Genomic DNA, 14,129 nt, shown 5'->3' with positions numbered 1-14,129 from the left:
CCTGACCTCGTGATCCACCGGCCTCGGCCTCCCAAAGTGCTGGGATTACAGGCGTGAGCCACCACGGCCCATCCATTTTATTTTTAAAACTCCTCCCCCAGCAGTGTTTGGGGTCCCGGCAGGAGGGTGCCTGAGCCAGGTAGAACAAACACTTGATTGGGTTGGCTGGTGAGAGCCTTTCAGGGTAGTGTACTCTCCCGCAGGGCCCCCGCTGCTCTTTGAGGGAAGAGCTGATGTTTGGGGACCCACTCATCTCTGCCAATCACCCCCAGCCCAGGCACAGTGGAGGCAGCGCTGGCTCGGCCTCCAGCAGCCTTCCTGAGAGCTGCTCTTTCTGTGTCCAGTCTCCCTCTGACCTTCTTTATTTTCTCATCAAACAATATCCGTGCCCTCTAGGATGGGAGGGAGATGAACGGGACCAGAAAGAGTCTGGATTTGTGCATGTGATTCTGGGAGAACGCAAACAGGATCAAGAAGGATGTGAAAGGGTTCAGGGAGAGAGGAGCGAAATGCACCCCAGCCCCGCCCCGCCCTGACACCCCGCTCTGCTCAGGACACCCGGGGGCACAGACATGCTTGTGCCAAGACACACCTGAACTGCTCCCCAGCCCTGCCCTCCCAGGCCCTCCATCCCATAGTCTCCGCGGCTTTCTAGCCTTCTCGGTCCCCTCCAGAACCGGCCTGTGGGAACTCTCGGTCTCAGCTCAGCCCAGCTCCAGCTTTGGTTCTGAGTCTCTAGGACACTTACTCCTCTCCAGGGACTCACCTGCCTTCCTCAAGCCCCAGGATGCCAGGGTTCTCCACTCCACCTGTGGCCTCACCCCCATTCGGCCATCGTCCTCCCCTCCCGCATTGTCCTCCCTCCCTGACTCTAGGACTATAGATAAATGTTCAGCAACAAGATCATCAGGCACTGCTTTGACTTCAAGAGAATGACTTTTCCGCCTGTAAATTCTGTTTTCACATTCACGAATATGCCCCTGCCTGGAAGGCAGTCTCCTGTTATGCAATGCTTTTCTGCCAGCGAGCTCAAAATCCCTGGAGCCTCATCTGGCTTCAGGATGCCCCACTGAAGTGTTGGCAGAAGCCTTTTCTGTTTCACAGGTTAGAAAGCTCAGGTTCTAACCTGAGCTTCATTGACTGCAGTCTTTCTGCTGGTTGCAGAGCCAGAAACAGAGCACGCTGCTACATCCAAATAGTTTCTTTTCCTTCCTCCTTTTCAAGGAAAGAACAAAACCCAGGGGGAGGTGGACGGTGTGAGTTTAATGGCAGGATTAGACGGTCATTCAGCAAATGACCACGAGGAAAAATGTATTTTCCCCCTTCTCCCTCTGTCACTCTTTTCATAAGATTCATTGCTTAAATTATGTGTGGAATATTTATTATCTAGTGTATGCTTAGAATGGAGAAATGTTTAAATTGCTCAAATAAGCCTGATGTCTGAAAATCCTAAACTTGGTATCCATAGAGTAACCAAATTATCCAAATGGTCTCAGGAGAGAGGCAAGGTTTGCTGCACATTTGTGCCTCCATGGAAAAGACAGATTGCTGGCCGGGTGCAGTGGCTCAGACCTGTAGCCTCAGCACTTTGGGAGGTCAAGGCAGGCAGATCACTTGAGGTCAGGAGTTTGAGTCCAGCCTGGCCAACATGGTGAAATCCCACCTCGACTAAAATAAAAAAAAGATTAGCTGGGTGTGGTGGCACACACCTATAATCCCAGCTACTTGGGAGGCTGAGGCAGAAGACTTACCTGAACCTGGGAGACAGAGGTTGCAGTGAGCCAAGATCACACCACTGCACTCCAGCCTGGGAGACAGAGGGAGACTCCATCTCAGAAGGAAAAAAAAAGCTCATTGCTTTGGCATCTTGTCCTTCCTGCTATTTAACAGAAACAGAAGATGTACCTTTAATGCAAAATCAAGGTTTTCCCTGACTTGTTCATTACACCATAAATTCTTTCACAATTCTTTATTGTGTTAGGTAGTTTTTAAAAAGCCCTTATTGTGTATTTCCAGTATTTCAGGCACTTAGAAGGAAAGAAAAGAAATATTACTTGCCCATTTAACTTGAATTATCATAGAATATAATTTGAGGTGTTCGTGGCAACTGAGATCTCAGGTGAAAAAAAATCTGACTTTGCCTGGGTGCAGTTGCTCATGCCTATAATCCCAGCACTTCGCAAGGTTGAGATGGGAAGATCACTTGAGCCCAGGAGTTTGAGACCTGGGCAACATAGTAAGACCTCATCTCTACAAATTTTTCTACAAAAAATTTTTCAAAATGAACCAGGCATGGTGGTGTACACATGTGATCCCAGCTACTTGGGAGGCTGAGTTGGGAGGATCGCTTGAGCACAGGAGGTCAAAGCTGCAGTGAGCTATGATCTCACCACTGCCTCCAGCCTAGGCAACAGAGCGGGACCCCAAACTTTAATAAAAAAACCTAAATTTTGGCCGGGTGCAGTGGCTCACCCCTGTAATCCCAGCACTTTGGGAGGCCGAGGCAGGTGGATCACAAGGTCAGGAGTTTGAGACCAGCCTGGCCAATATGGTGAAACCCTGTCTCTACTAAAAATACCAAAAAAAAAAATTAGCTGGGCGTGGTGGCACATGCCTGTAATCCCAATTACTCCAGAGGTTGAGACAGGAAAATTGCTTGGAACCTCTGAGAGGCAGAGGTTGCAGTGAGCCCCGAGATCACACCACTGCGCTCCAGCCTGGGCAACAGAGCAAGACTCTGTCTAAAATAAACAAACGAACAAACCTAAATAAAGGACATCCATAGACTTCTAAAGTCCTCATTCAACCTGCTGCCTAGAGACCGTTTGGATTTTGTTTTGGCTTTTTTTTTTTTTTTTTTAATATTGAAGAATGTCATTTATGTGAACTTTCAGGACATTAATTCAAGTAAGACCTAAGAAGGTAAGGTGCAACTATTTTATGTATTTATTTTATAGAGATGAGGTCTCACTATGTTGCTCAGGCTGGTCCCAAACTCCTGGCCTCAGGTGATCCTCTCTCCTCCACCTCCCAAAGTGCTGGGATTACAGGCCTCAGCCACCTCGCCTGGTCCAACTACTTTTTTTTTTTTTAATGAGAGACATTTGAGGCAATTTTCCAGATAATTTTGGATAAAAGCATACCTTTTTCCTAAAATATTTCAAATGAGACAAAATGATTTTATTGTATGAATCAGACAGTGACCCCAATTCTTCTGAGTCACTATTTACTTTTCTTACACAGCCAGCACCAGGGACCACTTTCTCTCCTTTTCAGCTCCTCATTTCCCAGTTCCGCTGTCTCTTCATTCACCTGTCTATTTTATTGGCAGAATGACGACAGGCTCAGACCTGCATGCTTTGAGAGAAAATCTGGCATGTTCTAATACGCTAACCTTGTGGCATCACATGTACGTGTGGCCCCTTGGCCTCTACCTTGGGATAGTTAACAAAACTCCAAAACTGTGTTCCCAACCAATGGCTCTGTCACTGCCTCACACACAGGACCTCCCCATCCGTGTCCACAGCAGTCATCCCTGTGGATGGCTCCTGCCAAGAGCTCCCCTGTGTGGACGGCAGTGTTGCGTGTGTTCTGAGACGGCCTCTTTCTTTCCTCACTGCCACAGGCAGCAACCTCCCAGCATCAACCTGCAATGCTGGCCCTCAGCCTGCCCCCCAACCTGCCCCCTTGGTTTCTTGGTGAACCTCGGGTTCCGTTTCTGACGCTTTTCCTGGTCTGGACCTTACACACTGGCCCAGAGGGAGACACTCCTAGCCATTCCCTGTAAGCTGCCACTAAGTCCCAGAGGTCCCTTCTGGTTTCAGCACCAGGCAGCTGCCCAAGCTGCGAGCTGGGAGTTCTGGGCCTGATCCCAGCTCAGAAAGAGGAACTTCATCCATTCACTCCTGGGCTGGCCCAGCAGCAGCATGCCGGGCTCCCAGGCCAGTGTGGGGCCCAGAGAGCCCCACCCAATCCCACCAATGGGAATTAGGGGAGGGGAGGGGAGGGGAGGGACAGAGCAGTGAACCAGACTGGGAATGCCCAGAAGAGTGGATGTGGAAGTATCGTTGTTCACCAGCACCCAGTGTCTGCAGAGCTCAGCTCCCAGCCTGCCCTGGTCAGCTCGGCAACCCCCATCCCGCAGTTCTGCATGTCAGAAGCCATCGGGCGAGGTGCAGCAGTGGGGCTTCTGGGCACATCCTCCTCACCTGCAGCATTAAACCAAAGTGCTGATGATAACACCCAGATGAGCGCCAAGTGGAAAAATCAGAACCTTAACACCCTCTGTGAAATCCTGAGTCAGTTTCACGCTTTGTAGGCATTTTAGGATTTAGCCATCCCTGAGATGATCCAGTTATTACAATCAAATTCCATTTTCTCAACCCATGCAGCAATCCTCACACCAAAAGCAATTCTGGGAGGCATAAGAGCTGTGACACGGCTCTGACAGCAACCTCCCCATGTTGATGGTCACTTTGTCCCAACGGGTTGCCAGGACCTGAGGTTTTTGCTGTTCGTGGTGTTGGATGGCTGCAAAGGGGTGACAGTGGTTCAAGCAGGCTTCTGACTTGTCCGTCATACCCCAAAACTGGCACTTTTTCCACACACACTGGCTGAAGCTTCCTACCTGTGGGCATGGCACCTCGCTAGTCAAAAAATAAGGAAATCACAGATTTTAAAGAATCTGTCCATTCCAAAAGCATGGATAGTTTTTTCTTAATCATCATGTATTCTAGAAATTGCTCGGTTTTTCTTTCTTTCCTCCCCTCCAACCTTCTTCTTATCCGCATTTTCCCATCTTTTATCCAGAAGACAAAAACCCTGTGGAGAGGGGAGACGTCAACTTTCCCTTCAGTTCACGGCAAGAGAGTTGCTGTTCAGGAGCTTAATTGTAAATTTGAAAAAGTTAAAACTTGTTTATGCTCCGTCAGTAACCAAAACCAGGAAGGACTGTATCTGTGAAATACATATATATTTTTTGAGACGGAGTCTCGCTGTGTCGCCCAGGCTAGAATGTGGTGATGTGATCTTGGCTCACTGCACCTCTGCCTCCCAGGTTCAAGTGATTCTCCTGCCTCAGCCTCCCAAGTAGCTGGGACTATAGGCATGTGCCACCACGCCCAGCTAATTTTTGTATTTTTAGTAGAGATGGGATTTCACCATGTTGGCCAGGCTGGCCTCAAACTCCTGACCTTGTGATCCGCCCGCCTCAGCCTCCCAAAGTGCTGGGATTACAGGCTTGAGCCACCGCGCCCAGCGAAGCATCCTTTTTAAGGAGACCCCTTTTTAAGAACCTGGGGCAGGTGCGGTGGTTCACGTCTATAATCCCAGTGCTTTAGGAGGCCAAAGTGGGAGGATCACTTCAGCCCAGGAGTTTGGGACCAACCTTAGCAACAGGAGTTGGAGGCTGCAGTCAGCTCTGATCGTGCCACTGCACTCCACCCTGGGCAACATAGTGAGACCCCATTTCTACAAATAATATAAAAGCAGCTGGGGGTGGTGGTGCTGGAATATATACCAGCTATTCAGAAGACTGAGGCAGGAGAATCGCTTGAGCCCAGGAGTTGGAGACTGCGGTGAACTGTGACTGTGCCGCTGCACTCCGGCCTGGGCAATAGAGCGAGATGCTATCTCTTAAAAAAAAAGAAGAAGAAACATGTGTGAGATACAGCACTGCAAATCTGGTTCCAACTTTCTCTGTGATTTTGCTGGAGTTTGTTCAACACTGAGCTCACAGGCAGGAGTGAACCAACACTTGTTTTCTTTGGACTACTTTGAGCAAAAATAGAAGAAAGGGGCTCATTTTTCTCCAGTGATTTTTCATTTTTCATCAATAGTGCAGATCCAATGTATTTATTCACTGGCCTGATTTCCCAATCTTTTAACTCAGAAGTGTGATTGCCAATTTCCTAGGTTTTTAAGAATACGCTGAAAACAAGCCACCAAGCTTAGGCACCAGGAATCATAGAAAGTTTGTCCACGTGCTTGGATCAGATTTCCAGCACAAACTGTGATGTGTACGACTCTCGACTCTGAGTTTGACTTTTGTTGGCTGTTGTTGGGTGAACAGGTGTGTGAAGCAGATTAGTAACAGAATACAAAGAGAAGTTGTACTTCCGCTGGGAGGAGAATGGGCATTTGGGTTTTTGTTGTTGTTTTTTTAATTTCAGCTCAACTGTTTAGAAAGAAAATTCTTGCTCTCTTTACCACTTTGTGCTGCACAGGAAGGTGGGAAGAACGATTTTAGACGTGCATATTAACAAATGCTCTTATGGGCCGGGCGCAGTGGCTCACGCCTGTAATCCCAGCACTTTGGGAGGCTGAGGCTGGCAGATCACGAGGTCAGGAAATCGAGACCATCCTGGCTAACACAGTGAAACCCCGTCTCTACTAAAAAAAAAAAAATAATACAAAAATTAACCGGGCGTGTTGGCAGGTGCCTGTAGTCCCAGCTACTTGGGAGGCTGAGGCAGGAGAATGGCATGAACCTGGGAGGCGGAGCTTGCAGTGAGCCAAGATCAGGCCACTGCACTCCAGCCTGGGCGACACAGCGAGATTCCGTCTCAAAAAAAAAAAAAAAAATGTTCTTCTGGCTACATTTTTTGATCCATGCAAAAAAAAAAAAAAAAAAAAAAAAAAAAGTTGGTCTTTTCTTTTATCCAGTTATCAAGTTTGTGTAAAAATAAGAAAGTATATCCTTAAATAGAATTGTGCCCTGGAAGGGACCCACATGGCTCTCCTGAGATTAAAATAGTCATCCCAGCCAGGCACAGTGGATTATGCCTGTAATCCCAGCACTTTGGGAGGCCAAGGCAGGAAGACTGCTTGAAGCCAGGAGTTTGAAACCAGTCTGGCCGTCTTTACTAAAAATAACAAAAATTAGCAGGGAGTGGTGGTGGGCGCCTATAATTCCAGTGACTCGTGAGACTGAGGCAGGACAATCACCTGAACCCAGGAGGTGGAGGTTGCAGTGACCCGAGATCGCACCACTGCACTCTAGCCTGGGCAACAAGAGTGAAACTGTCTCAAAAAAAAAAAAACACTTAGGGACATCATTCTCAATTTTTTTGAAGGATACTAGTTTTACCAATTTTGATTTACCAATTTATGATTCTGAGACATTTCTTCAATTAAATGAGTCATTTTTAGGCACTCATTCTAATTTCATGGCTCTCAGTTTACAGGAACATAACATTTGATGCCAATGAAATTCATTAGAATTCTGCACGATCCTGTGATCTGCGTGCCCATCTGTCTTGTATGTGTTTCCAGGGGTGGTTTACAACAGTCTTCGCCATGTACTGGATGGACGTGTACTTATGAACACTCACACCGTGAGACCCAAGACGGTCCGTCGTAAAACAAGGCCATATCTGATTTGGATGAAAATCCCCATGGAGAGCCTGATGTCACCCAGGAAAGTGCACGTCTACTTGTGTGCTCTTGAGAAACGGTTGAGAAAACAGTCCTTCCAGCTCGGCAAATACCATTTTGTTTCTGTCTGCTCACCACCCTTGCATTTGCAATAAACCTGACAAAAACTTCGAGAGCAAAAATAAGAATGTTCATATTTGAAGGAGATGTTGGCAGACGGCCACAGTCTTCAAGTACGCAAGCTCATTCCGCTCTTGCTTTTCTGCCAGTAACTCCTTGGCCTCCGCACACTCTGCACAGGCAGGGCCTGAGGACGCATCATGAACATGTCCGATGATCATGGACCCGCCGAAGACTCCCGATGGAGACGCGATGAGTCACAGCCAAGTGAACTTTCTCTGCTCCTGAACAAATTGCTTCTCCTCCTCATCCCACTCCAAACCTAGAGGTGGGGCAACCCCAGCATCCCGGGCGTGAACGCACCCAGCTTGATTATCTGGAGACCTCACACCTGCCTGGCATAGGCCAACCCAGTAATGTTCATTTAAAGCTGGCTTTATTGGTCCTTCCTCCACAATGAGAGGTGACCCTTCACTTCACCGAGAAAGGAAGGAAGAAAGGTGGGTGCAGGAAGGAAGGAGAGAGGGGGGTAGGGAGATGGACTGAGCGGGGTGAGAAAGAACGAGAAAGAGGAAAGAGTCAAATGCCTTTACTGCTTTTAAAGTGGATTTGAGGCCGGGCGCGGTGGCTCACGCCTGTAATCCCAGCACTTTGGGAGGCCGAGGCGGGCGGATCACAAGGTCAGGAGATCGAGACCATGGTGAAACCCCGTCTCTACTAAAAAATAGAAAAAAATTAGCCGGGCGCAGTGGCGGGCGCCTGTAGTCCCAGCTACTCGGGAGGCTGAGGTAGGAGAATGGCGTGAACCCGGGAGGCGGAGCTTGCAGTGAGCCGAGATTGCGCCACTGCACTCCAGCCTGGGCGACAGCGAGACTCCGTCTCAAAAAAAAAAATAAAATAAAATAAAGTGGATTTGATGGCCGGTAGGATTACAGGCCGGGTGCAGTGGCGCACATCTGTAATCCCAGCACGTTGGGAAGCCAAGAGGGGTGGATTTGAGGTCAGGAGTTCAAGACCAGCCTGGCCAACATGGTGAAATCCCACCTCTACTGAAAAATACAAAAACTGGCCGGGCGCGGTGGCGCACACCTGGAGTCCTAGATACTCAGGAGCCTGAGGCACGGGAATCGCTTGAACCCAGGAGGCAGAGGTTGCAGTGAGCTGAGATCATGCCACTGTACTCCAGCCTGGGCGACAGAGCAAGACTCTGTCTCCAAAACAAAAAAAGAAGAAGAAAAAGAATTAAGTTCATCTCACCTTGTCCAAAAGCCACAGAGATAGTTGAGGTCACCTCAGGAGACCCAGGGATCAGCTCAGCAGGGGCAGGCCCCTCCCCACAACAATGTGTCCTAGAATATTCCAGAAACATTTTAAAAATTGTGTTCTATGATATTTGTCAACGAATTCAGCCTCCACTATCCCCACTCTTCTCCTGGTTGGCTGGACACAGCCAGACTCTCGGAAAGTGGGTGGGGGTGGGGAGAGTGGTCCCAGGAGTGGGGCCGAGGGTGGGAGGAAGGGACTGATGACCAAGGCTATAAATAGCCAGGCAGCTGCTCAGCAGCTGGTGCAGGGAATTGTCTGCACCAGGGGACGTGTCCAGGAAGGGAACAATGAAACCGCACTGGTCACCGGTCAGAGAGCAGAGAAGGAGGCGGTGGGGCGAGGGGTGGAGTCGTTCTGGTCCTTCCTCCCCCTCAGGTGTGACTCTGCACTTTTGGAGGCGCAGAGGGGAACCCTGGACAGCTCTGGAGGCAGTGGAGGGAGCCTTGTGCTTCACCTCTTTGTGCCCAGAACCCACCCCTGGCTTAGGACTGGACAAAAGAAAGACAGCCTGTCACCTAAACTTTTGCATCGGAGGAGTCTGCCCACTGGGGCGGCCGTGTTGTTTGCAGGTCAGTGTAGGCAATTTTTTAAAAACCCTTTAACTTTTTGTTGGGGTGCAACTTCCATCAGTAAAGCGCACATAACTCAGTGAGTTTTCACACATTGATGCACCCATACAACTATTACTCCGAACAAGATATATGACATTTTTAGAAGCTCAGCAGACTCCCACTGCCACCCAAGGGTCACCTCTGTTTCCATCACTGTCATCCTAGATTGCATCTTCCTTTTGACTTCGAGGTTGAGTCATATCACAGAAATCATGCAGTAAGGACCGTTCTGTGTCTGGCTTCTTTCAATCATCAATCCGCCTAGGAGATTCCTCCCTGCCATATGCAGCAGAATTTTGTTTCTTTTCATTGCAGCATAATATTTCGTTGTGTGAAGAGGCCATGATTTCTCCGTTCCACTGAGGATCACTTGAGCTGTTTCCAGTTTGGGGCGTTATGAACAATGCCGCAGTGAGCATTCTTGTCAGTGCTGGCGTATCTCATGGTAGGTTTGGAAATAAATTCTGATGGGAATTAAAACTGGTGTAACCTCTGTAAAGGGCAATTTAGCAAGCGCTGTCAAAATTTAAAAAACACGTGCCCTTCTGGGAATTAATTCTACAGATCTGCCCAAACATGCAAAATGTCTCATGCACCAGGTTCTTCTTTGCATCATTTATTTGCAAAAGGTGAGGGTAGAGACAACCTAAATAATCCATCAATAAATATTTATCCATCCATAGACTAGAATACCAGGCAGCCACCAGAAGGAACGAGAAAGCTCAGTACCAGCAGGACCTCCAAGTTAAGTAAAAAAGCAAGATGCTGAGCAGTACATATAGTTCTCTACCATGTAGATTAAAAAGGGATGGAATATATTTGCTTGTATTTGCATAAAATATCTATGAGTATACTCAAAAAATAGATAATATGATCTATGTATGCGGGACAGGGGGGAAGGAAGATGTTTCCATGTATATTCCTTTGTAATCATTGAATTTTAAGCCATATGAATGCATTGTCTACTCAAAAACTCAATTTATTGTGAAAAGACTAAAAAGCACTGAACTGCACACATTAAAATTCTATGGTATATGATTTAGATCTCAATGAAAAATGTATATTGAGGCTGGGCACGGTGGCTCATGCCTATAATCCCAGCACTTTGGGAGTCCGAGGCAGGTGGATCACTTGAAGTCAGGAGTTTGAGACCAGCCTGGCCAACATGGTGAAACCCCGTCTCTACTAAAATACAAAAATGAGCTGGGCATGGCGGGGGGTGCGCTTGTAATCCCAGCTACTCAGGAGGCCAAGGCAGGAGAATCACTTGACCGTGGGAGGAGGCAGAGGGTGCAGTGAACCCAGATCACACCACTGCACTCCAGCCTGGGCGACGGAGCAAGACTCTGTCTCAAAAAAAAAAAAGTTACATTTAAAAAAGCTCAGGCTATAGGGCCCGGTATGGAGGCTCACACATGTAATTCCAACATTTTGGGAGGCCGATGCAGAAGAATCGCTTAAGCCCAAGAGTTCAGGACCAGCCTGAGCAACAGTGAGATTCCATCTGTATTTAAAAAAAAAATTAGCCAGGCATGGTGTCACACATTTGTAGTCCCAGCTGCTCAGGAGGCTGAGGCGGGAGGATCACTTGAGCCTGGGAGTTTGAGGCTGAAGTGAGCTATGATGGTGCCACGACATTCCAGCCTGGGCGACAGAGTGAGAACCTGTCTCTAAAAAATATATAATAATAATAATAATAAATAATTAAATACATAATAAGGCTTAGACTAAGAGGGAAGGCAGAGCACACTCAGGTGCATTCGGCCTTCTGGATGCTACCAGGGAATGCCAGACTTCAGGGAGAAACAAGAACCCACCTGTTCTCAGGGTGCCCAGCCCAGCCCAACCTGTGGCCCTCCAGAAACTGTCGTGGTCGTCATCCATTCATCCGTCTATTCATTCATCAGTTCACCCTTCAGAGAGCTGCAGAGGGCCTACGATCGCCAGGAATCTCTCCATGAGCAAACTGTGGGGCATTGGGAAGACGGTGGCCACAGTTAGAGGTGGGAGCTGCACAGACAGATGGAACTGCAGCGGCCGCAGGCCCTGGCGGATCTTCGGCCATCCGTGCTGGCTTGGAAGCCCTCCCGGGTTTCTTCACACGGACTTAGGGCTTTGGGGACCCTGACTGGGACGGCCTCAACCTGTGCTGAGCCTCTGAAGATTCCTGTAGGCGCTACACCCCGAGTGGAGACTGCAGCTTGGCCTCCCTACGTCTGCACTGCCTCCCCTGCTGCAGGGGTGTCCCCGAGGGCCCGGGCCGTGCTCCTCCTACCGCAGCTCCTGGTCCTGGTGCCTCCTCCATCCAGAGACACAAGTGGCCTCCCGCGTCAGACCTCATCTCAAGCACCAGGCAATACTCATTAAATCAAAATGTGCTAGAACTGCAAGGAATAAATCTCTCACTATGATGGATTCCTGGGGTTCCCACAACCCCTCAGCAACGAGTATATTAATTCTAATAAAATGTTTGAAAATTCAGTAAAATGCAAGGAATCCCATTTTACAAGAAGGCAAACAAAGGCTCAGGCATATGTAAGTCACACAGGGAGTGACGGCCAACCTGGGAATTAGACTAAGGTTTCTTTCCTGTCTGTGCCTTGGTAGAGAATCCACCTCAGCTCCAGAACTTGCAGCAGAAACAGGGTCCTCTTCCCACACCCCACTTCTCGGGAAGGGCTCAAGCCGCGTCTGCCTCTGGAAGCAGATATCCGTGACTATAATGGCTCCTTGGAAGGCAGCCAGGCATGAGCTTGTGGCTTACATTCCTTAATGCTCAAGCACATTCCTTCATGTTCAAGTATACGTGGTTGGCTCGAGCACAGAAGCACAGAGCTGAGCAAAATATTCAGCGCCTTTTTCAGAGAACCCTGGCTGGTGCTGGTGGATGTTCCTGCACCTTCCTCCACCATGAATATATATATATATATATATATATATATATATATATATATATATATATTTTTTTTTTTTTTTTAGACAGAGTCTCTCTCTGTCGCCCAGGCTGGAGTGCAGTGGCACGATCTCGGCTCACTGCAAGCTCCACCCCCCGGGTTCACGCCATTCTCCTGCCTCAGCCTCCCGAGTAGCTGGGACTACAGGCGCCCGCTACCTTGCCTGGACTAATTTTTTTTGTATTTTTAGTAGAGACGGGGTTTCACCGTGTTAGCCAGGATGGTCTCTATCTCTTGACCTCGTGATCCGCCTGTCTCGGCCTCCCAAAGTGCTGAGATTACAGGCGTGAGCCACCATGCCTGGCCCACTATGAATATTTTTTAAAATTAAGGTGAGGCCGGGTACAGTGGCTCATGCCTGTAATCACAGCACTTTGGGAGGCTGAGATGGGAAGATTGCTTGAGTCCAGGAGTTTGAGACCAGCCTGGGCAACACGGTGAGACCCCATCTCTACAAAAACTAAAAAATTAGCCAGGCAGGGTGTCATGTGCCTATAGTCCTCGCTACTCAGGAGTCTGAGGTAGGAGGATCACTTGAGCCCAGGAAGTTGAGGCTTCCATGAACCATGTTTGTGATGCTGCACTCCAGCCTGGGTGACAAAGTGAAACCCTATCTCAAAAAGAAAAAAAGAGGCCAGGCACAGTAGCCCACACCTGTAATCCCAGCACTTTTGGGAGGCTGAGTTGGGTGGGTCACCTGAGGTCAGGAGTTCGAGACCAGCCTGGGCAACATGGTGAAACCCCATTTCTACTAAAAACACAAAAATTAGTTGGGCATGGTGGCAGGTACCTGTAGTCTCAGCTACTCGGGAGGCTGAGGCAGGAGAATCGCTTGAACCCAGGATGGGGAGGTTGCAGTGAGCCGACATGGTGCTACTACACTCCAGCTTGGGCAACAGAGTGAGACTCTGTCTCAAAAAAAAAAAAAAAAAAAAAATGTCCAGAAAAGGCAAATCTATAGAGACAGAAAGATCAATGGTTGCTGGGGCAAGGGAGGAGAACTGTCACAAGTTGAGAGTAAAATTTTTAGGATGTATAGGGATGTTCTAAAAATTGGATCATGTTGGTTACATGACTCTATTAGAAAGCATTGCTTATACATTGAGAGTGGGTGAATTTTACTATATGTAACTATATCTAAATAACACTGTAAAAATAAAAGAAAGTAACCTGCAAGGTAATAAGGCCTAGATGAAACAATTGGCAATAGGATAATCATTTTGTAAGTTGGGTAATGGGTAACAGGATTCATTATACTATTATTTTTGTTTACGTTTGAAAATTTTCATTATACTAAGTTTAAAAAATTAATACTTGCTCCTCTGTGCTTCCAAACACCAAAATACATGCGATCCCATGAAATCGCAAGCACACTGTATTGGCATCATTTACAAGCCTTCCTTTCTACCGCATTAGTTAGTGAGTTTCCTACAGGCCGGGATGGTTTCCCATTATTTGCTCCTTTTTTGTATTTCCAGGATCTGACTTTGAAGGTTGGCAAATAGATGTTAATTGAATAAGTTATTTAAGTAAAATGAGGAGAGAAAAAAAGAGAAATATCTAGTAACATAGAAAAGATTATTTTCCAAAAGCTAACTTAAGTTTCTTGAAAGGAAATCTTTGCAATTCTCAGAGCTTCGAGAGACCATCTTATTTCCATGTATGTTTGGCTGTTGCCTTTTTGTTTGTTTTTGGAATGTCCTGCTTTAGGGAGAGCTGCCGTCAGTAGAAGCATGAGGAATGG

At 47.8% G+C, this 14,129-nt stretch overlaps 1 long non-coding RNA gene across 1 annotated transcript; it reads left to right on the top strand.

Moving 5' to 3' along the window:
• The first annotated feature begins 7,096 nt into the window (after positions 1-7,096).
• Positions 7,097-10,941, top strand: LOC140711731 (uncharacterized). The gene is made up of 2 exons (XR_012093024.1): positions 7,097-7,994; positions 9,747-10,941. It is a non-coding gene; the product is annotated as an uncharacterized lncRNA (long non-coding RNA).
• Positions 10,942-14,129: the final 3,188 nt, after the last annotated feature.

This window comes from Chlorocebus sabaeus, chromosome 5, assembly GCF_047675955.1.
Source record: "Chlorocebus sabaeus isolate Y175 chromosome 5, mChlSab1.0.hap1, whole genome shotgun sequence".
Taxonomy (NCBI): Eukaryota; Metazoa; Chordata; class Mammalia; order Primates; family Cercopithecidae; genus Chlorocebus; species Chlorocebus sabaeus.
This window is presented reverse-complemented; position numbering and strand designations above follow the sequence as displayed.